General features: G+C 47.2%; 2 non-coding genes across 2 annotated transcripts; both read right to left on the minus strand.

Moving 5' to 3' along the window:
- Positions 1–925: 925 nt before the first annotated feature.
- Positions 926–1007, minus strand: trnal-uag (transfer RNA leucine (anticodon UAG)). The gene has a single exon. It is a non-coding gene; the product is annotated as a tRNA-Leu (tRNA).
- Positions 1008–11595: 10588 nt separating this feature from the next.
- Positions 11596–11677, minus strand: trnal-aag (transfer RNA leucine (anticodon AAG)). Its single transcript has one exon. It is a non-coding gene; the product is annotated as a tRNA-Leu (tRNA).
- Between the last annotated feature and the right edge of the window lie 8862 nt (positions 11678–20539).

Raw genomic sequence — 20539 nt, forward strand, 5'->3', positions numbered from 1 at the left:
ACCAATTATCCGCGATAAACAAGGGATTACTGTAAATGGGTAGTCAAGGTAAGAATGAAAGGCAAAGATGGATATTTATTAGGGGTGTAAATCGCGGGTTTTGTCACGATACGATATCATATCGATACAAAGAACTACGATACGATATTTGCCGATATCTTAAAGCCTGCTGCGATTCATTCACGATATATCACGATATAGTGCTCTACGATCGATATATTTTTTTTTTTAAATAAAAAATATAGAACAATATCCTGATTTATAACAATTCATACGCAAAATCAACAAGGTACTGCAAACTCTTTATTTAGGAAATTGCAAGAGTATTGTAGTATACAAAGTGCTTACTTTAACACTGAACTTTGATGTCGTGTTTTTTCTTTAAATGTGCGGCGAGATTTGTGGTCCCTGAATATTTGATCACCGCATGGCAGGATTTACAAACTGCACGTGTCTTGTCCGTTGAGCCATCTTTTCTTTGGAATCCAAAGTGCTTCCAAACGAATGACTTGAAGCCTAAAGGGGAGCAAATTTCCTCGTCTTTTTGGACACTAGCCATAGCACCAGCCCAGGAGCCGCGTACTAGTTGTCGACTCCCCTTTCACGTGCCTGCTCTGCTCACAACACAACAACGCCGCGCACTGCTCCCTGCTCCCGGAAAGAGGAAGCAAGCAACAATGAACTGGATTTCAAAATAAAGTCGCGTCTAATGTCCGAGGTCAAACACGGCGATATAAATCGATGTTTACGTTTAGCATCGATGCCAATAAATCGTAGAGCATTATATGGATTAATCGATGTGTATCGATGAATCGTTACACCCCTAATATTTATATATATATATACCTTTTCAGAGTCCTGATACTTTACGCAGCTGCACTGACAGGAGTTGGGCAAGAAGAAAACACCTGAATTGATGCATAAATGGCAGTGGTGGGATTTGAACCCACGCCTCAGGAGAGACTGGAGCCTAAATCCAGCGCCTTAGACCGCTCGGCCACACTACCGACCTTCTGTGCTTGCTACATTTGTTGACGATTCTATTAAGACGTGAGATTGGAGGATGGTTTCTTCACCAGCATTTGCCCTTGGGTTGGTGTCAGGAAGGGCATCCGGCTGTAAAAGGTTTTGCTCCAAAGATTTTCTCGGTATAGGACTCTCAACCACGAGATGGCCATGGACTGTCCCCGGTGGAAGAAAGCCATACTGAGAATCCAGTCCAACCCAGCGGCGCCTGGAACACGGACTTTAAACCCATGATGATGTTTCTTCACCAGCATCCAGGTTAGTGCTGCCCGACGGAGCTTTGTTCATAATGTAATGAAGCCTGTACACAACAGATGCGAAACAATATGAGTGACAATCAGAAGATTAAAACTTTGAAATCGGAAGATACATAGCTAGTTTCCCCACACAGCACCCAAAAGTGCTGTCCTACACCGCCTTGTTGATAATGTAACAAAGAAGAAACAACTCGCAGAAGGCCTGGCGATCACCGACAAGAGCCAGCTACCCGGAACGCACAAATTGTGGTGCTACAACTTCGCATTGTACCAAAGGGTCATGTGGCCACTGAAGATCAGCAACATTCCATCCTCAACAGCGAACGGGCTGGACATACTAAGCCAACTCCTACATTCGGAAATGGCTCGGTTTACCGAAAGGCTTCTCTGACACGGGCTTGTTCGGGGCAACCGCGCTGCAACTGCCGATCCAGTCCATAACCTTGGGCTACAAGCAGGAGAAGGTCAGGTTCGTTCTTGAGTTAAAATAGTCCTCAGATCCTACTGTGAGAATTGCACTTGTGGTGCTATCGGCAGGCTTCAACATCAGGAAATAATTGGCAAGGTGCAAGAAAGGAGAGTGGGGCTTGGCTGGGAAGAGCCTCCACGACTCTGGTCCAAGGCCACAAAGAGGGAACGAAAAGCTTGGTCGTGGAAGAAGTTTCAAGATCAAAGCAGGAGCAGTCCACCATCAAGGCCGCGTCACAGGGTCGTCAAAGGAGATGGACCACTTGGGAAGGGGAGACCTCTCAGCTGGGCTTACCTGTGGAAGATGCCGCAAGCCAGACAGCTTTCTGATCAGGGCAACTTAGCCACAGAATGCTCCGCCAGTGATTTGGCAAGGAAGGGAGCTGTCCCTTGTGCAGCGCACCTAACGCAAGCCTACAGCACCTACTGTCAGGCTACAAAAGAGCACTGACACAGGCACGCTATAGATGGCGCCAGTCCTGACGAAGCTGGCCGAAGTTCTCGAGACCAGCAGAAAAGAGTTCCAACAACCAGTCTGCAGCCAAACAGCTCCCTGTTAGGTTTGTGAGGAAAGGGGAGAGAAGCGGAGACACCAGCCCTCATGTTCCAGTTCCAGGCAAGGGACTGAAACATGAGGGCTGGTGTCTCCGCTGCACAGCTGAACTTTCCCCATGAAATCAACACCACTCCACGTCAATTAGGTTTCACATGGAATATGTCTCCTCATGAGAGACTGAAGCCTTAATTCAGTGCTTTAAACCGCTCGGCCACACTACCTACCTAGAATCCTCAACTTCAATTTAAAATACAGAAGCCATAGTCATGTAAAAACCAAGGATCAGGAACAACCCTTTTTTTCAATCTTCGTTGAACTTAAGGGTCGGTCGTTGCCCGTACAGATAGACTTCTCACCTCATCTGCATCCACGCCAAATGCTCGGTAAGAAGCATCTCAAAGATCTGGAGTGGCCTTGCCAGTCTTGAGACTTCAACCCCAGAGAAAATCGGTGGAGGGAAATGAAAGCCTGTGTTGCCCAGCGACAGCCCCAAAAGTCTTGAAGAATGGAGGAATGGCCCAAAATACTACATACCCTGTGTGCAAACCTACAAACAACAATTGACCTCTGTCATTGCTCAAAAAGTTCATTTTACAAAGTCTTGAATTGAACTTGTATTATTGACCAAATACTCATTTTCTACCATAATTTACAAATAAAATCCTACAATGTGATTTCTGGGATTTTTTTTCACATTCTCTCTCACAGTTGAAGTGTAGCTACCTATGATAAAAATAATGATGAAATAAAATAAAAAGTTAAAATAAAGATAAAATAAAAGTTATGAACAGAATTGGTGACAAAGGACAGCCTTCGCGGAGTCCAACCCTCACTGGGAATGAATACGACTTACTGCCAGAAATGCGGACCAAGCTCTGGCATCGATGATACAGGGACTGAACCGCCCTTATCACTTCGTTCGGCATCCCGTACTCCCGAAGCACCCTCCACAGAACCTCCCAAGGGACACTGTCGAACGCCTTCTCCAAGTCCACAAAACACATGTGGACTGGTTGAGCTAATCCGTTGCACCCTCGATGATCCTGCCGAGGGTATAGAGCTGGTCCACTGTTCCACGGCCAGGACGAAAACCACACTGCTCCTCCTGAATAGACCTTACCAGGGAGGCTGAGGAGTGTGATTCCTCTGTAGTTGGAACACAGCCTCCTTGAAGAGGGGAACCACCACCCCAGTCTGTCAATCAATCTAGAGGCATCGTCCCCGATGTCTTTGCAATGCTGTCGAGCAGGGGTGGGCAAACCTTTTGACTCGCGGTCCATTTAAGATGTGACTTCAAGGTTCTTCTATTAACCTATAAATCACTGCATGGCTTAGCGCCTTCATATCTGGTCGACCTAGTTGTTCCTTATGTTCCGTCTCGTAACCTTCGTTCGCAAAACGCTACCCTTTTAGCGACACCGAGGGCCAAGAAAATGTCTGCAGGCTCTAGAGCATTTTCTATTCGGGCTCCAGAGCTTTGGAATGCCCTACCAATGGATATTAGGACTGCTACCTCAGTAGAAACATTTAAGACACGTTTAAAGACACATTTCTATGACATGGCCTTTAACTAACCTGTAGTGGCCGATTCGGCTGGAGTTTGTTTTCTCTCCCTCTCCACCCCCTCCCTCCCCCCTCCCCGCCGGCCGGGGAGGTGGTTAGGTGGCACCCATGCTGACAGCGGCTATCTGGATTCTCGTGGGCCAATTCAGGATGGGGGAACTGCAGCTCAACCTCCTCGAAGACACTGCCAGGACAATTGAGGGCTCTTTCGGTAGCCCTCTGCTCTGACATGGACATCCACTTTTTATTTCATTGATTTTCATGTTGTATCATTTGTGCCCTCTCTGCATCCATTTCAACCTGGTGATCCTGAAAGGGGGATCCTTCCATCTGTGGTCCCTTCTCAAGGTTTCTCATTTTCCCCCGGTAGGGGTTTTTAAGTTTTTCATTGCCCTTTTGGGAGCTTAAGATCAGGGGATGCTTTGAGAATAATTGTCAATTTCTGTCTATGTGAAGCCCTTTGAGACTGCTTGTGATTTAGGGCTATACAAATAAACTTGACTTGACTTGACTTCAAAACTTGACTTTCAGTCAAAGCAAGAAACCATAAGTAAGGGAAGACCAACGCCAGATTTGCGAAGATTAATTCAAACTACGGGCCTCCCGGGACGGACTACAACACGTTTGTTTCAAAAGGATTGGTACTCTAAAAAAGACTGGCTTTGTGGTTGTGCTGCCAAAAATCGACTTTATTGCTTCATCGAGATCTAAAGTAAAGTCATAAAGTCCCAATGTCACGTACTGGCGCCACCTGTGTGACAGGACCACGCCCCCCTATCAGCGGAATCGCCGCCACCTGCCACAGCCTCATGCTTCGCCCACCTTACCCCCCGCCCGCAATAAAGGTCTATATCGTTACGCACTTGGCTGTATTCTCCACTCCCTTACACCCAATGATTGTCACACACACATCTGGGTGTGGTGAAAAATTTCCTCTGCATTTAACCCATCCCCATGTGATTTTAATCCATCCCCTGGGGGAGAGGGGAGCAGTGAGCAGCAGCGGTGCCGCGCTTGGGAATCATTTGGTGATCTTCGTCCAGAAGGAGAGGAGAATGGACTTCATTTACAAGTAAAGGTAAGTATACTGCAGTGGTGTGTTTAAATGTAGAGTGGTGTGTTTAAAATGTTATTAAATTTAATCAATCGTATAACAACCATGTATGCATGTAAAAATGACTTGCGACTCAGTGCCTTAGGGTCATACAGTACGTTTGTAAATCTGACTCTGAGTCAGTGCCTCACCAACCCCAACCCTCACCGCACGTCACGGTGGTGTACTCACATACTTTGCCATGTGATCGTGGATTTGTTGAACTGACAGCATTGATGCATTCATTTTGATGGCAAGTAAAATATTGTCAATGTGAACTTTAACTTGTTCAGGGTCCGATTTTGTTTTGTGTGACAACTCGTTCCTTTTTTCTTTTGCGCTCTCCCGCAATAAAGTACCATTCCCCTGTCCCATCTTGAGTCTTCGTACAGTTTCGACAGCTTTTAAATTACTTTTATGCTGAACGTGACGCTTAAGATAGTCCAGCTTCCATTCAGTCCACATTTTTCCCTCTGAAAACTCACTTGCTACTTTGGCATCGCTCACTTGAAAAAGAAAAAATCTCACCCAATTTCAGCGCTTTTTCTTCAATTTGCACATACTCCGACAGCCATTCCATCTTAAAAGAACTGTATTTCTTTTTTACTGTGGCTTTGTGAGTGGATGTATCGCTGCCTGTTCGTTGCGCCATGATGCGGGCTTTGGATTAGCATCAATTAACCTGCTAGCTAACCTGCACGGCGCATATAAGTCAAAGTCAAAGTCAAAGTCAGCTTTATTGTCAATCTCTCCACATGTCACAACACACAAAGAGACCGAAATTATGTTTTTCTCCATCCCACGGTGACGAGACACATACCACGATAGACATACGAGTACGCGACACAATATAAAAACAAGAAGGCAAAAATTCAAACAATCAACAGTAAGAGTGATGAATAAATAATAAATAAACAGATAACACAATAAATAAGAGGAGCAAAACGGAGCGAGCAAGCATAGCGCAAAAGTAAAAAACATCATAAACAAAAAGGCACAAACAATAAATAATAAGAGTAATAATAAATAATAAACAAACAGATAACACAACAAATAAGAGCCAGTGTGCATACAGACAGTACAGACAGTAAAAGTACAGGACGCTACGCAGAACGGGGGAGCGAGTTCAGGATGAGAATGTGCGGGCAGTGCGCCATTGCGCACGCGCGCAGTTTAGAGGGAACATTGCTTATCGCGGGTGGTTTTTGGAACCAATTATCCGCGATAAATGAGGGATTACTATAAATTAGAATGAAACGCCAAGATTGATATTTCGCAAAGACCTTTGAAGGGTTCTTATACATTACGCTGCTGCATTGACAGGAGTTGGGCAAGAAGAACACACCTGAATTGATGCATAGGTGGCAGAGGTGGGACTTGAACCCACCCTTCAGGAGAGACTGGAACCTAACTCCGGCACCTTAGACCCCTCGGCCACACTACCGACCTGATGCAATTCCCACAGTGACATTTGTTGACAATTCTATTAAAATGTGAAATTGGAGGATAAATAGTTGGTGTCTTCACCAGCATCCAGGTTAGTGCTGCCCGCTTTTTTCATAATGTAATGAAGCCTGTACACAACGGATGCGAAACAATATGAGTGACAATCAGAATCAGAATGATATTAAAACTTTGCTATCGAAGGATACATAGAACTGTCTCCCCCCTTCTGCGTAGCGGCCTGTACTTTTGCGCTATATTCTGACTGTCTGCTGTATGCACACTTGCTCCATATTTGCTCCTCTTATTTATTACCGTGTTTTTCCATGCATAATGCGCCCCCGTGCATAATACGCACCCTAAAAATGGCATGTCGATGCTGGAAAAAAGCCTGTACCCATGTATAATACGCACCCAAATTTTGAAGCCTGGCACCCGAATGCTTGTTTGCCAATTGGAGGACATCATGAACAACCTGTGTTATACAGCAGAGTGGCGCAGCGGAAGCGTGCTGGGCCCATAACCCAGAGGTCGATGGATCGAAACCATCCTCTGCTATTTGGGATTTGTGGTGTCTGCAAAGCTTTGGACCTTCTTTTAAGTCATGCTTTTGAGAAGAAATGTTGTGCGGATAATAATTTCCACACGTTGGCTGTGCTGCGTCCCATCCACAATGCATACAGATTGCGCGGCATGTATGTGCCTTCATTCACCATTCTCAGTCCAAATACACAATGTCGTTACCTGTTACAGTGATCCCTCGCTACTTTGCGTTTTATTTATCGCGACTTCACTACATCGCGGAGTTTTTCTCCAAATTAAAAAACATTTGAAAGTCATAATAAAACTTCTAAATTGAGGAAACATGTGTTTAACCTTTAGGACAATGTAGTATTGCTCCAAATGTTCGTTTACATTCCTTTAGAAGTCTGTTTTCACGTGTTAACACGATTGCGAATTAGCATCTTACCGCTAACTCGTTAGTCTGCATTTCATTTATCGCGGGTGGTTTTTAGAACCAATTATCCGCGATAAACAAGGGATTACTGTAAATGGTTACTCAATAGGGGTGTAAATCGCGGGTTTTGTCACGATACTATATCATATCGATACAAAGGACCGCGATACGATATTTGCCGATATCTTAAAGCCTGCTGTGATTCATTCACGATACATCACAATATAGTGCTCCACGATCGATATTTTTATTTTAAATAAAAAATATAGAACAATATCCTGTTTTATAACAATTCATACGCAAAATCAACAAGGTACTGCAAACTCTTTATTTAGGAAATTACAAGAGTATTGTAGTATATTAGTAGATTTTCAAGATGGCGGCGCGTGCGTACGCAGCGAGCTCTTTCTGTCCCACCCAAACGGTGTTTTGTCCGTCTAATGAGTGTTTGGCCGGCAGTTTTTTTTGTTCGTCTCGTCGTACTGAGTCGTGCTACAAGTACGGCAGGCAGGTTCTGCTTGACATCGGCGAAAGCGAGTTTTGTCGAGTTCTGGACTTTGATGCGGGGACATTAAAGGAGCTCGGACTGCTACGTCCTGAAGCGTCGCCGGGCTTGTCTGCTATTCCTCCCCCGGTTGGGAAGCGTCGAAAGTGGTGTGCGAGGAGGCTGAAGAGGGGCAAGCGCGGGGGCGTCCGGGCCAGGCTGGCGGCCAACCCTGCTCGCCCGGCCGTGCCTTCCATTCTTCTGGCGAATGTTTGATCGCTGGACAACAACATGGATTACATTCGCTTGCTGCGATCTACAAACCGGACAGTGCGGGACTGCTGTGTGCTCGTGTTCACTGAGACTTGGTTGACCGTCAACATTCCGGACTCTGCCCTACATCTGGAGCGGCTAGCGTGCTATCGGGCGGACCGGGCCATTGTACAAGGGGGAAAATCTCGTGGAGGTGGAATATGCGTCTACATCCGTGACGAATGGTGGCGGGACTCTGTAGTGGTATGCAAGCACTGCTCGCCCCTGGCAGAGTTTGTGATCATTAAGTGCCGTCCTTTTTACCTGCCAAGGGAATTTACCGCGATTCTGCTGGTCGCGGTTTACATCCCGCCTTCCAACATCGAAGGCGACAGGATCGCGGCTCTTAGTGAACTGTACCAGGCTGTCAGTGAACAACAGACAGCGCACCCTGACGGTGTCACCATCTTCGCTGGGGATTTTAATCATGCTAATCTGAAGTCTGTTTTTCCGAGGCTTCACCAGCATGTTAATTTTCCTACGCGTGGCGACAGCTTCCTGGACCTGGTCTACTCTTCGCATAAAGGAGCTTTCAAAGCCGCTCCCCTCCCCCATCTTCTGACCATATCACTTTTATGCTTTTGCCCGCATACAGATAAATGATGAGAGCATCCAGGCCGGTTCGAAAGCGGGTACGGGTGTGGCCTGAGGGTGCCTCTGATGCGCTTCGTGACTGCTTTGGCTCTACTGACTGGGACATGTTTAGGAGGGCTGCCACTTGCGACGATCGGACAGACATTGAGGAGTATACTGACTCTGTTTCCTTCTACATCAGGAAGTGCATTGATGATGTGACTCACTCAAAATCCATCGTCACTCGGGCTAACCGGAAGCCATGGCTGACGGGGGCTGTCTTCAGGCTGCTGAGGGCCAGGGACAAAGCCTTTAGAGCGGGGGATGCGGCTGGCTTGAGGACTGCGAGGGCCGACCTGTCCCGGGGCATCAAAGAAGCAAAGAGGGCGTTCTCTTGCAAAATTACCGCCCACTTCAAGGACAGCAGGGACGCATGGAGCCTTTGGCAGGGCATTCAGACCATCACGGACTACAAGCCCGCACCGCAGAGCTGTGAAGGGGATGTCCGTCTGCTCAATGACCTTAACCGCTTCTTTGCTCGATTTGACGCTCAGAACAGCACTTGCCCGCTGAAGGCCACTCCCCCTTCACACGAGCTGCCCCTGTGCCTCTCCGCCGACAGCGTGAGGAGGGCGCTTGCCGCTATCAACATCCGTAAGGCGGCGGGCCCCGACAACATCCCGGGTCGTGCGCTGAAGGACTGCGCTGGTGAGCTGACGGATGTCTTCACGGACATCTTTAACACTTCCCTGCAGCAGGCCATCGTCCCGTCGTGTTTCAAAGCTGCCACCATCGTACTTGTGCCGAAGAAACCCGCTCCGTCCTGCTTCAATGACTACCGCCCCGTGGCACTTACGCCCATCATCATGAAGTGCTTTGAGCGGCTTGTCTTGGAGCACATCCGGTCCGTTCTCCCCCCCTCCATTGACCCCTTCCAGTTTGCGTACCGAGCCAAACGGTCCTCTGAGGATGCCATCTGCTTTGCCCTCCACTCAGCCCTCACCCAAAAGGGGAAAAGGGACTCGTATGTGAGATTGCTGTTTGTGGACTTCATTTCTGCCTTCAACACCATTGTGCCACAACGCCTCATCAGTAAACTTGACACGCTGAGCCTCAGTACCTACCTCTGCAACTGGCTACTGGACTTCCTCTGTCAGAGGCCACAGGTGGTACGTGTTGGCGACAAAATCTCCGCCAGCATCACGCTGAGCACGGGGGCCCCCCAAGGCTGCGTGCTCAGTCTGCTGCTCTTCACCCTCTTGACGCACGACTGCACTGCGACCTACAGCGACAACCGCATAGTGAAGTTTGCTGACGACACGACTCTGGTGGGTCTCATCACCAAGGGAGACGAGACTCAATACAGGCTGGAGGTTGACCTTCTGACCACGTGGTGCAGGGACAACAACCTCCTGCTGAACGTCGACAAGACCAAGGAGATTGTTGTGGACTTCCGGAAGGGTCACACCCAACACCTGCCGCTGACCATCGACGGTGCTGTGGTGGAGAGAGTGAGCAGCGCCAAGTTCCTGGGGGTGCACATCAGTGAGGATCTCTCCTGGTCCACCAACACCGCATCACTGGCAAAGAAAGCCCAGCGCCGCCTGTACTTCCTGCGGAAACTCAGGCGAGCGAGCGCTCCTCCGGCCGTCATGACTACATTTTACCGCGGCACCATTGAGAGCGTCCTCTCCAGCTGTATTGCTGTTTGGGGTGGCGGCTGCACTGACTACAACTTGAAAGCCCTGCAGCGCATAGTGAACACGGCTGGTAAGATTATTGGTGCTTCGCTCCCCTCCTTGAAGGACATTTACACCTCCCATCTCACCCGCAAGGCGACCACGATTGTGAGTGATGTGAGTGATGTGAGTCACCCCGCTCACTCTTTGTTTGAGCTTCTGCCCTCTGGGAAGAGGTACAGGAGCCTGCGCTCCCGCACCACCAGACTCTCCAACAGCTTCATACTCCAGGCTGTTAGGATCCTGAACTCGCCCCCCCTTTCTGCGTAGCGTCCTGTACTTTGCGCTATGCTTACTGTCTGCTGTACGCACACTGGCTCGGTTTTGCTCCTCTTATTTATTGGGTTATTTGTTTATTATTTATTCATCACTCATTTTATTTATTTATTATTTATTAGTTATTGTTTGTGCCTTCTTGTTTTTATATTGTGTCGTCTACTTGTATGTTTATCGTGTACTGTGTCTCGTCACCGTGGGATGGAGGAAACGAAATTTCGGTTTCTTTGTGTTTCTGACATATGAAGGGATTGACAATAAAGCTGACTTTGAACTTGAACTTTTTGAACTGGTATACAAAGTGCTTATTTTAACACTGAACTTTATCAAATTTCTATATTTATTCTCATATAAGTAAAGAAAAATGAATATTCTTTCTTTTTTTGTAATACCATTAACTTTAAAGTGCATTACTGAACTATTTATTTACAATAATTTTAATTGTCCGTTGAGCCATCTTTCCTTTGGAATCCAAAGTGCTTCCAAACTAATGACTTGAAGCCCAAAGGGGAGCAAATTTCCTCGTCTTCTTGCCGCGCACTGCTCCCGGAAAGAGGAAGAAAGCAACAATGAACTGGATTTCAAAATAAAGTCGCGTCTAATGTCCGAGGTCAAACACGGCGATATAAATCGATGTTTACGTTTAGCATCAATGCCTATAAATCGTAGAGCATTATATCGATTAATCGATGTGTATCGATGAATCGTTACACCCCTAGTACTCAAGGTTAGAATGAAAGGCAAAGATTGATATTTGTATATTTATACCTTTTCAGAGTCCTGATACTTTACGCAGCTGCACTGACAGGAGTTGGGCAAGACGAAAAAACCTGAATTCATGCATAAATGGCAGTGGTGGGATTTGAACCCACGCCTCAGGAGAGACTGGAGCCTTAATCCAGAGCCTTAGACCGCTCGGCCACACTACCGACCTTCTGTGGTTTCTGCATTTGTTGACGATTCTATTAAGACGTGAGATTGGAGGATGGTTTCTTCACCAGCATTTCCCCTTGGGTTGGTGTCAGGAAAGGCATCCGGCTGTAAAAAGTTTTGCTCCAAAGATTTTCTCGGTATAGGACTCTCAACCACGAGATGGCCATGGACTGTCCCCGGTGGAAGAAAGCCATACTGAGAATCCAGTACAACCCAGCGGCGCCTGGAACACGGACTTTAAACCCATGATGATGTTTCTTCACCAGCATCCAGGTTAGTGCTGCCCGACGGAGCTTTGTTCATAATGTAATGAAGCCTGTACACAACAGATGCGAAACAATATGAGTGACAATCAGAAGATTAAAACTTTGAAATCGGAAGATACATAGCTAGTTTCCCCACACAGCACCCAAAAGTGCTGTCCTACACCGCCTTGTTGATAATGTAACAAAGAAGAAAACACTCGCAGAAGGCCTGGCGATCATCGACAAGAGCCAGCTACCCGGAACGCACAAATTGTGGTGCTACAACTTCACATTGTACCAAAGGGTCATGTGGCCACTGAAGATGAGCAACATTCCATCCTCAACAGCGAACGGGCTGGACATACTAAGCCAACTCCTACATTCGGAAATGGCTCGGTTTACCGAAAGGTTTCTCTGACACGGGCTTGTTCTGGGCAACTGCGCTGCAACTGCCGATCCAGTCCATGACCTTGGGCTACAAACAGGAGAAGGTCAGGTTCGTTCTTGAGTTAAAATAATCCTCAGATCCTACTGTGAGAATTGCACTTGTGGGGCTATCGGCAGGCTTCAACATCAGGAAGTAATTGGCAAGGTGCAAAGAAGGAGAGTGGGGCTTGGCTGGGAAGAGCCTCCACAACTATGGTCCAAGGCCACAAAGAGGGAACGAAAATCTTGGTTGCGGAAGAAGTTTCAAGATCAAAGCAGGAGCAGTCCACCATCAAGGCCGTGTCACAGGGTCGTTGCTAGTGTGACTCAAATCAAACGCTGCGCGTTCGCTTCTCTTCCTTGCTTATCGGACGTCAAGCGCTTTGTGTGGCGGGCTCCATCTAGTGTGGAAACTGAGAAATGCTCAAGCTGTTGTGCGGGCCACATTCAATTATGTTTTCAGAATTTGCTGCGGGCCAATAAAAACTGGACCGCGGGCCAGTTTGGACACCCCTACTGTAGAGGCATGTCAGCCATGACAGCCCCACAACATCCAGAGCCTTTAAAAACTCCGGGCGGATCTCATCCACCCCTGGGGCCTTGCACCCGAGAAGTTTTTTACTACCTCATTGACTTCGACCCCAGAGATTGGAAAGTCCACCTCAGAGTCTCCAGGCCCTGCTTCCACAATGGAAGGCATGTCGGTGGAATTGAGGAGGTCTTCAAAGTATTCTGCCCACCGACTCGCGACGTCCCGAGTCAAGGTCAGCAGCACGCCATCTCCACTGTAAACAGTGTTGACAGTGCACTGCTTCCCCCGCCTGAGACGTCGGAGGGTGGACCAGAATTTCCTCGAAGCCGTCCGGAAGTCATTCTCCATGGCCTCGCCAAACTCCTACGCCCGGGTTTTTGTCTCAGCAACCGCCGAAGCCGTGTTCCGCTTCCGATAGGACTCCTTCTTCAGCTTGACGTCATCCCTTACCACCTGTGTCCACCAGCGGGTTCGGGGGTTGCCACCACGACAGGCACCGACCACCTTACGGCCACAGCTCTGGTCGGCTGCCTCAACAATGGAGGCACAAAACATGGTCCACTCGAACTCAATGACCCCCGCCTCCACCGGGACGTGGGAAAAGCTCTGCCGGAGGTGGGAGTTGAAGCTCTTCCTGACAGGGGATTCTGCCAGACATTCCCAGCAGACCCTCACAGTACATTTGGGTCTGCTAGGTCGGACCGGCATCTTCCCCCACTATCGGAGCCAACCCACCACCAGGTGGTGATCAGTTGACAGCTCCACACATCTCTTCACCCGAGTGTCCAAAACGTGCGGCCGCAAATCCGATGACACGACTACAAAGTCGATCATCGAACTGCGGCCTAGGGTGTCCTGGTGCCAAGTGCACACATGGACACCCTTATGCTTGAACATGGTGTTCAGTATGGACAATCCGTGTCGAGCACAGAAGTGTCTAGTAGGGTCACCCATGGCAAAAGGGTCCTAGGTAGGGGGCTAGATAAAGCACGGCTCACAAAAACCCCTAATGATGAGAAACAAAACTGGATTTGGTTTTCCCTCGCCCGGACGCGGATCACCGGGGCCCCCCTCAATCCGTATTTGAGACTCACAATGGCTTGATCCTTCAAAAATCTCTTCAGAATTTTTTTACAGTGAACTCAATCTTAAAAATATAATATATTTATAAAATTTTAATATTTTAATATTTTAATCCATTATCAAATATATTAGACTAATCTTTAAGGTGGGATCTTAAGATCAGGGGATGCTTTGAGAATAATTGTCAATTTGTATTGTATGTGTGAAGCCCTTTGAGACTGCTTGTGATTTAGGGCTATATAAATAAACTTGACTTGACTTAATTGTTAGATCAGGGACTAGTTGTTTTTGAAACCATAGCATATAATAGCATCCAGGTTAGTGCTGCCCGACTGAGCTTTGATCATAATGAAGCCTGGAACCAAATGCTTATTTGCCAATTGGAGGACATCTTGAATGACACTTTCTACGCAGCAGAGTGGCGCAGCGGGAGCGTGCTGGGCCCATAACCCAGAGGTCGATGTATCGAAACCATCCTCTGCTATTTGGAACTTGTGGCACATGCAAATCTTTGGACCTTCTTTGGAAAAGTCATGCTTTTGAGAAGAAATGTTGTGCGGATAATATTTTCCACACGTTGGCTGTGCTGCGCGGAGGTTGACCCATCCTCAATGCATACAGATTGCGAGGCATGTATGTGCCTTCTTTCACCATTCTCAGTCCAAATACATAATGTCGTTACCTATTACAGTGATCCCTCGCTACTTCGCATTTCGTTTCTCGCGGCTTCACTACATCGCTGAGTTTTTTTCCAAATTAAAAAAATCATTTAAAAGTCAAAATAAAACTTCTAAATTGAGGAAACGTGTCTAACCTTTAGCACAATGTAGTAATGCTCTAAATGTTTGTTCACATTCCTTTAGAAGTCCGTTTTCGCGTGTTAACTCGATCGCGAATTAGCATCTTAACTCGTTAGCCTGCCCAGTACTTCTTGTTGGTGACCGTACTTACCGAATTTCCCTTTACCAATTATCTGCGATAAACGAGGGATTACTATAAATGGGTACTCCAGGTTAGAATGAAAGGCCAAGATTGATATTTCGCAAAGACCTAAGAAGGGTTCTTATACTTTATGCAGCTGCATTGACAGGAGTTGGGCAACAAGAACACACCTGAATTGTTGCAGAAGGGGCTGTGGTGGGACTTGAACCCACACCTCAGGAGAGACTAAAACCTAAACCGAGCGCCTTAGACCGCTCGGCCACACTACCGACTTTCTGCAGATTCTACATTTGTTGACGATTCTATCCCTCCCTGGTCTCACCTGTCCATCGACTGTCACGGGCCTTCCCCCCTCGGAGGGGAACACGGTGGTCCTCACGGTGGTGGACCAGTTCAGCAAAATGACGCACTTCATTCCTCTGCCTAAGCTTTCGTCTGTGAAGCAGACTGCGTCCATCATGGTGCGGGAGTTGTTTCGTCACCACGGCCTCCCACAGGGCATCGTGTCGGACCGTGGCCCGCAGTTCGCGTCCACCTTCTGGGCGGAGTTCTGCCGACTCCTCGGCGCTACGGCCAGCCTCTCGTTGGGGTTTCACTCTCAGTCTGAACCAGGAGCTGGGCAGGTCCCTCCGATGCATGGCCGCTGGGGACCAGCGTGGGTGGGTCCAACAGCTGCCTTGGGTGGAGTACGCCCACAATTCCCTCCCCACCAGGAACGTGAAACGGCGTGCCCGTCGGCCCAGGCTTGTGTCCGCCGTTGTCCTCATCACCTGGGCGAGGGCCCGGACCGCTCTTCTCCGCTCTGTTTCAGGCTACGCCCGCCAGGTAAACAAGCGCCGGTCGCCGGCCCCGGAGTACAGAGTGGGCCAGCGGGTGTGGCTCTCGACGCAGGATTTGCCGCAGCGAAAGGGGTCCCGCAAGCTGGCGCCGCGGTTTGTTGGACCGTTTCCCATCCAGAAGGTGATCAGGCCGTCCGTCTCCTCCTTCCGGAGTCCATGAAGGTACACCCCACGTTCCACGTGTCCCGTGTGCGGCCCGTCTTTGAGAGCGCATTGGCGCCGGCGCCCGTGCCCCCGCCGCCGCCCCAGCTCGTCGAGGGGGGCCCGGCTTCCGGCGTCCGCTCCCTGCTCCGATCGCGGCGGCGCGGTCGTGGCTTCCAATACCTGGTGGATTGGGAGGGCTATGACGACGCCCACTGCTCCTGGGTCCCGAGCCGCTGGATCCTCGACCGTTCGCTCATCGCGGTGTTCCATCGCTGTCACCCAGACCAACCGGGCCCCCGGCGCGGACAGCCGAGGACGGTTGAGGGGCCCAGGGGTAAGGGCCCGAGGCGGCCTTGTCCGCCGGTGCCGGAGTCTTCTGCCCCCGCGTCTGTCGATCCTGCGTCCAACGAGCAATCGGACGTTTCGACGGAGTACTAACCCCCCGCCTGGTCGTCTCCACTCCCTTACACCCAATGATTGTCACTGGGTGTGGTGAAATTTGTCCTCTGCATTTAACCCATCCCCATGTGATTTTAATCCATCCCCTGGGGGAGAGGGGAGCAGTGAGCAGCAGCGGTGCCGCGCTCGGGAATCATTTGGTGATCTTCGTCCAGAAGGACAGGAGAATGGACTTCATTTACAAGTAAAGGTAAGTATACTGCAGTGGTGTGTTTAAATGTACAGTGGTGTGTTTAAAATGTTATTAAATTTAATCAAGAATGGTATAACAACCATGTTTGGATGTAAAACTGACTTGTGAGTCAGTGCCTTAGGGTCATACAGTATGTTTGTAAATCTGACTCTGAGTCAGTGCCTCACCAACCCCAACCCTCACCGCACGTCACGGTGGTGTACTCACATACTTTGCCATGTGATCGTGGATTTGTTGAACTGACAGCATTGATGCATTCATTTTGATGGCAAGTAAAATATTGTCAATGTGAACTTTAACTTGTTCAGGGTCCGATTTTGTTTTGTGTGACAACTCGTTCCTTTTTTCTTTTGCGCTCTCCCGCAATAAAGTACCATTCCCCTGTCCCATCTTGAGTCTTCGTACAGTTTCGACAGCTTTTAAATTACTTTTATGCTGAACGTGACGCTTAAGATAGTCCAGCTTCCATTCAGTCCACAATTTTCCCTCTGAAAACTCACTTGCTACTTTGGCATCGCTGCATGGTTTGCAGAGTAGACCTTTCTCACTTGAAAAAGACAAAATCTCACCCAATCTCACCGCTCACCTTCAATTTGCACATACTCCGACATCCATTCCATCTTAAAATAACTGTATTTCTTTTTTACTGTGGCTTTGTGAATGGATGTATTCCTGCCTGTTCGTTTCGCCATGTTGCGGGGTTTGGATTAGCATCAATCAACCTGCTAGCTAACCTGCACGGCGCATATAGGCAGGGCCCAGACGCAAGCGCCGTCAATGCCATGATTGGCTTCGTACCGTAAGTGAACCGTATCATATCATTGGCTGGACACCTGTCACTCACTGAGTGAGAAACAAAAAAAATAAACATTATTGGGCGAATTAATTAGATTAGAACTAATATTAATATAATATTATTGATGTAATATAATATAATATATTATAATCTAATATTAATTACTACGTTATGTTGATGATGTTTATGCGCTGGATAGATTTTCTTGTGCGCTGAGAATGTGCGGGCAGTGCATGATTGCGCACGCGCGCACCTTAGAGGGAACATTGCTTATCGCGGGTGGTTTTTGGAACCAATTATCCGCGATAAATGAGGGATTACTATAAATGGGTAGTCCAGGTTAGAATAAAACGGCAAGATTGATATTTTGCAAAGACCTTTGAAGGGTTCTTATTAGGGGTGTAAATTGCGGGTTTTGTCACGATACGATATATCGATACAAAGAACTACGATACGATATTTGCCCATATCTTAAAGCCTGCTGCGAATCATTCACGATATATCACCATATAGTGCTCTACGGTCGATATATATATATTTTTTTAAATAAAAAATATAGAACAATATCCTGATTTATAACAATTCATACGCAAAATCAACAAGGTACTGCAAACTCTTTATTTAGGAAATTACAAGAGTATTGTAGTATACAAAGTGCTTATTTTAACACTGAACTTTGATGTCGTGTTTTTTCTTTAAATGTGCGGCGAGATTTGTGGTCCCTGAATATTTGATCACCGCATGGCAGGATTTACAAACTACCCGTGTCTTGTCCGTTGAGCCATCTTTTCTTTGGAATCCAAAGTGCTTCCAAACGAATGACTTGAAGCCTAAAGGGGAGCAAATTTCCTCGTCTTTTTGGACACTAGCCATAGCACCAGCCCAGGAGCCGCGTACTAGTTGTCGACTCCCCTTTCACGTGCCTGCTCTGCTCACAACACAACAACGCCGCGCACTGCTCCCGGAAAGAGGAAGCAAGCAACAATGAACTGGATTTCAAAATAAAGTCGCGTCTAATGTCCGAGGTCAAAGACGGCGATATAAATCGATGTTTACGTTTAGCATCGATGCCAATAAATCGTAGAGCATTATATCGATTAATCGTTACACCCCTAGTTCTTATACTTTACGCCGCTGCATTGAAAGGAGTTGGGCAAGAAGAACACACCTGAATTGATGCATAAGTGGCAGGGGTGGGACTTAAACCCACCCTTCAGGAGAGACTGGAACCTAAATCCAGCACCTTAGACCCCTCAGCCACACTACCGGCTTGATGCAATTTCCACATTGACATTTGTTGACAATTCTATTAAAACGTGAACTTGGAGGATAAATAGTTGGTGTCTTCACCAGCATCCAGGTTAGTGCTGCCCGCTTTTTTCATAATGTAATGAACAATCAGAATCAGAATGATATTAAAACTTTGAAATCGGAGGATACATAGAACTGTCTCCCCCCTTCTGCGTAGCGGCCTGTACTTTTGCGCTATATTCTGACTGTCCGCTGTATGCACACTTGCTCCATTTTTGCTCCTCTTATTTATTACCGTGTTTTTCCATGCATAATGCGCCCCCGTGCATAATACGCACCCTAAAAATGGCATGTCGATGCTGGAAAAAAGCCTGTACCCATGTATAATACGCACCCAAATTTTGAAGCCTGGAACCGAATGCTTGTTTGCCAATTGGAGGACATCATGAATAACCCATGCTACTCAGCAGAGTGGCGCAGCGGAAGCGTGCTGGGCCCATAACCCAGAGGTCGATGGATCGAAACCATCCTCTGCTACTGGAACTTGTGGTGTTTGCAAAGCTTTGGACCTTCTTTTAAGTCATGCTTTTGAGAAGAAATGTTGTGCGGATAATATGTTCCACACGTTGGCTGTGCTGCGTGGAGGTTGACCCATCCACAATGCATACAGATTGCGAGGCATCTATGTGCCTTCTTTCACCATTCTCAGTCCAAATACACAATGTCGTTACCTGTTACAGTGGTCCCTCGCCACTTTGCGTTTTGTTTATCGCGACCTCACTACATCGTGGAGTTTTTTGCCAAATTAAAAAACATTTGAAAGTCAAAATAAAACTTCTAAAATGAGGAAACATTTGTTTAACCTTTAGGACAATGTAGTATTGCTCCAAATGTTCGTTTACATTCCTTTAGAAGTCTGTTTTCACGTGTTAACACGATCGCGAATTAGCATCTTACCGCTAACTCGTTAGTCTGTTGGTGACCGCACTTAGCGAATTTCACTTATCGCGGGTGGTTTTTGGAACCAATTATCCGCGATAAACAAGGGATTACTGTAAATGGGTAGTCAAGGTAAGAATGAAAGGCAAAGATGGATATTTATTAGGGGTGTAAATCGCGGGTTTTGTCACGATACGATATCATATCGATACAAAGAACTACGATACGATATTTGCCGATATCTTAAAGCCTGCTGCGATTCATTCACGATATATCACGATATAGTGCTCTACGATCGATATATTTTTTTTTTTAAATAAAAAATATAGAACAATATCCTGATTTATAACAATTCATACGCAAAATCAACAAGGTACTGCAAACTCTTTATTTAGGAAATTGCAAGAGTATTGTAGTATACAAAGTGCTTACTTTAACACTGAACTTTGATGTCGTGTTTTTTCTTTAAATGTGCGGCGAGATTTGTGGTCCCTGAATATTTGATCACCGCATGGCAGGATTTACAAACTGCACGTGTCTTGTCCGTTGAGCCATCTTTTCTTTGGAATCCAAAGTGCTTCCAAACGAATGACTTGAAGCCTAAAGGGGAGCAAATTTCCTCGTCTTTTTGGACACTAGCCATAGCACCAGCCCAGGAGCCGCGTACTAGTTGTCGACTCCCCTTTCACGTGCCTGCTCTGCTCACAACACAACAACGCCGCGCACTGCTCCCTGCTCCCGGAAAGAGGAAGCAAGCAACAATGAACTGGATTTCAAAATAAAGTCGCGTCTAATGTCCGAGGTCAAACACGGCGATATAAATCGATGTTTACGTTTAGCATCGATGCCAATAAATCGTAGAGCATTATATGGATTAATCGATGTGTATCGATGAATCGTTACACCCCTAATATTTATATATATATATACCTTTTCAGAGTCCTGATACTTTACGCAGCTGCACTGACAGGAGTTGGGCAAGAAGAAAACACCTGAATTGATGCATAAA

Source organism: Syngnathus typhle, linkage group LG4 (genome assembly GCF_033458585.1).
Source record: "Syngnathus typhle isolate RoL2023-S1 ecotype Sweden linkage group LG4, RoL_Styp_1.0, whole genome shotgun sequence".
NCBI classification, from domain to species: Eukaryota; Metazoa; Chordata; class Actinopteri; order Syngnathiformes; family Syngnathidae; genus Syngnathus; species Syngnathus typhle.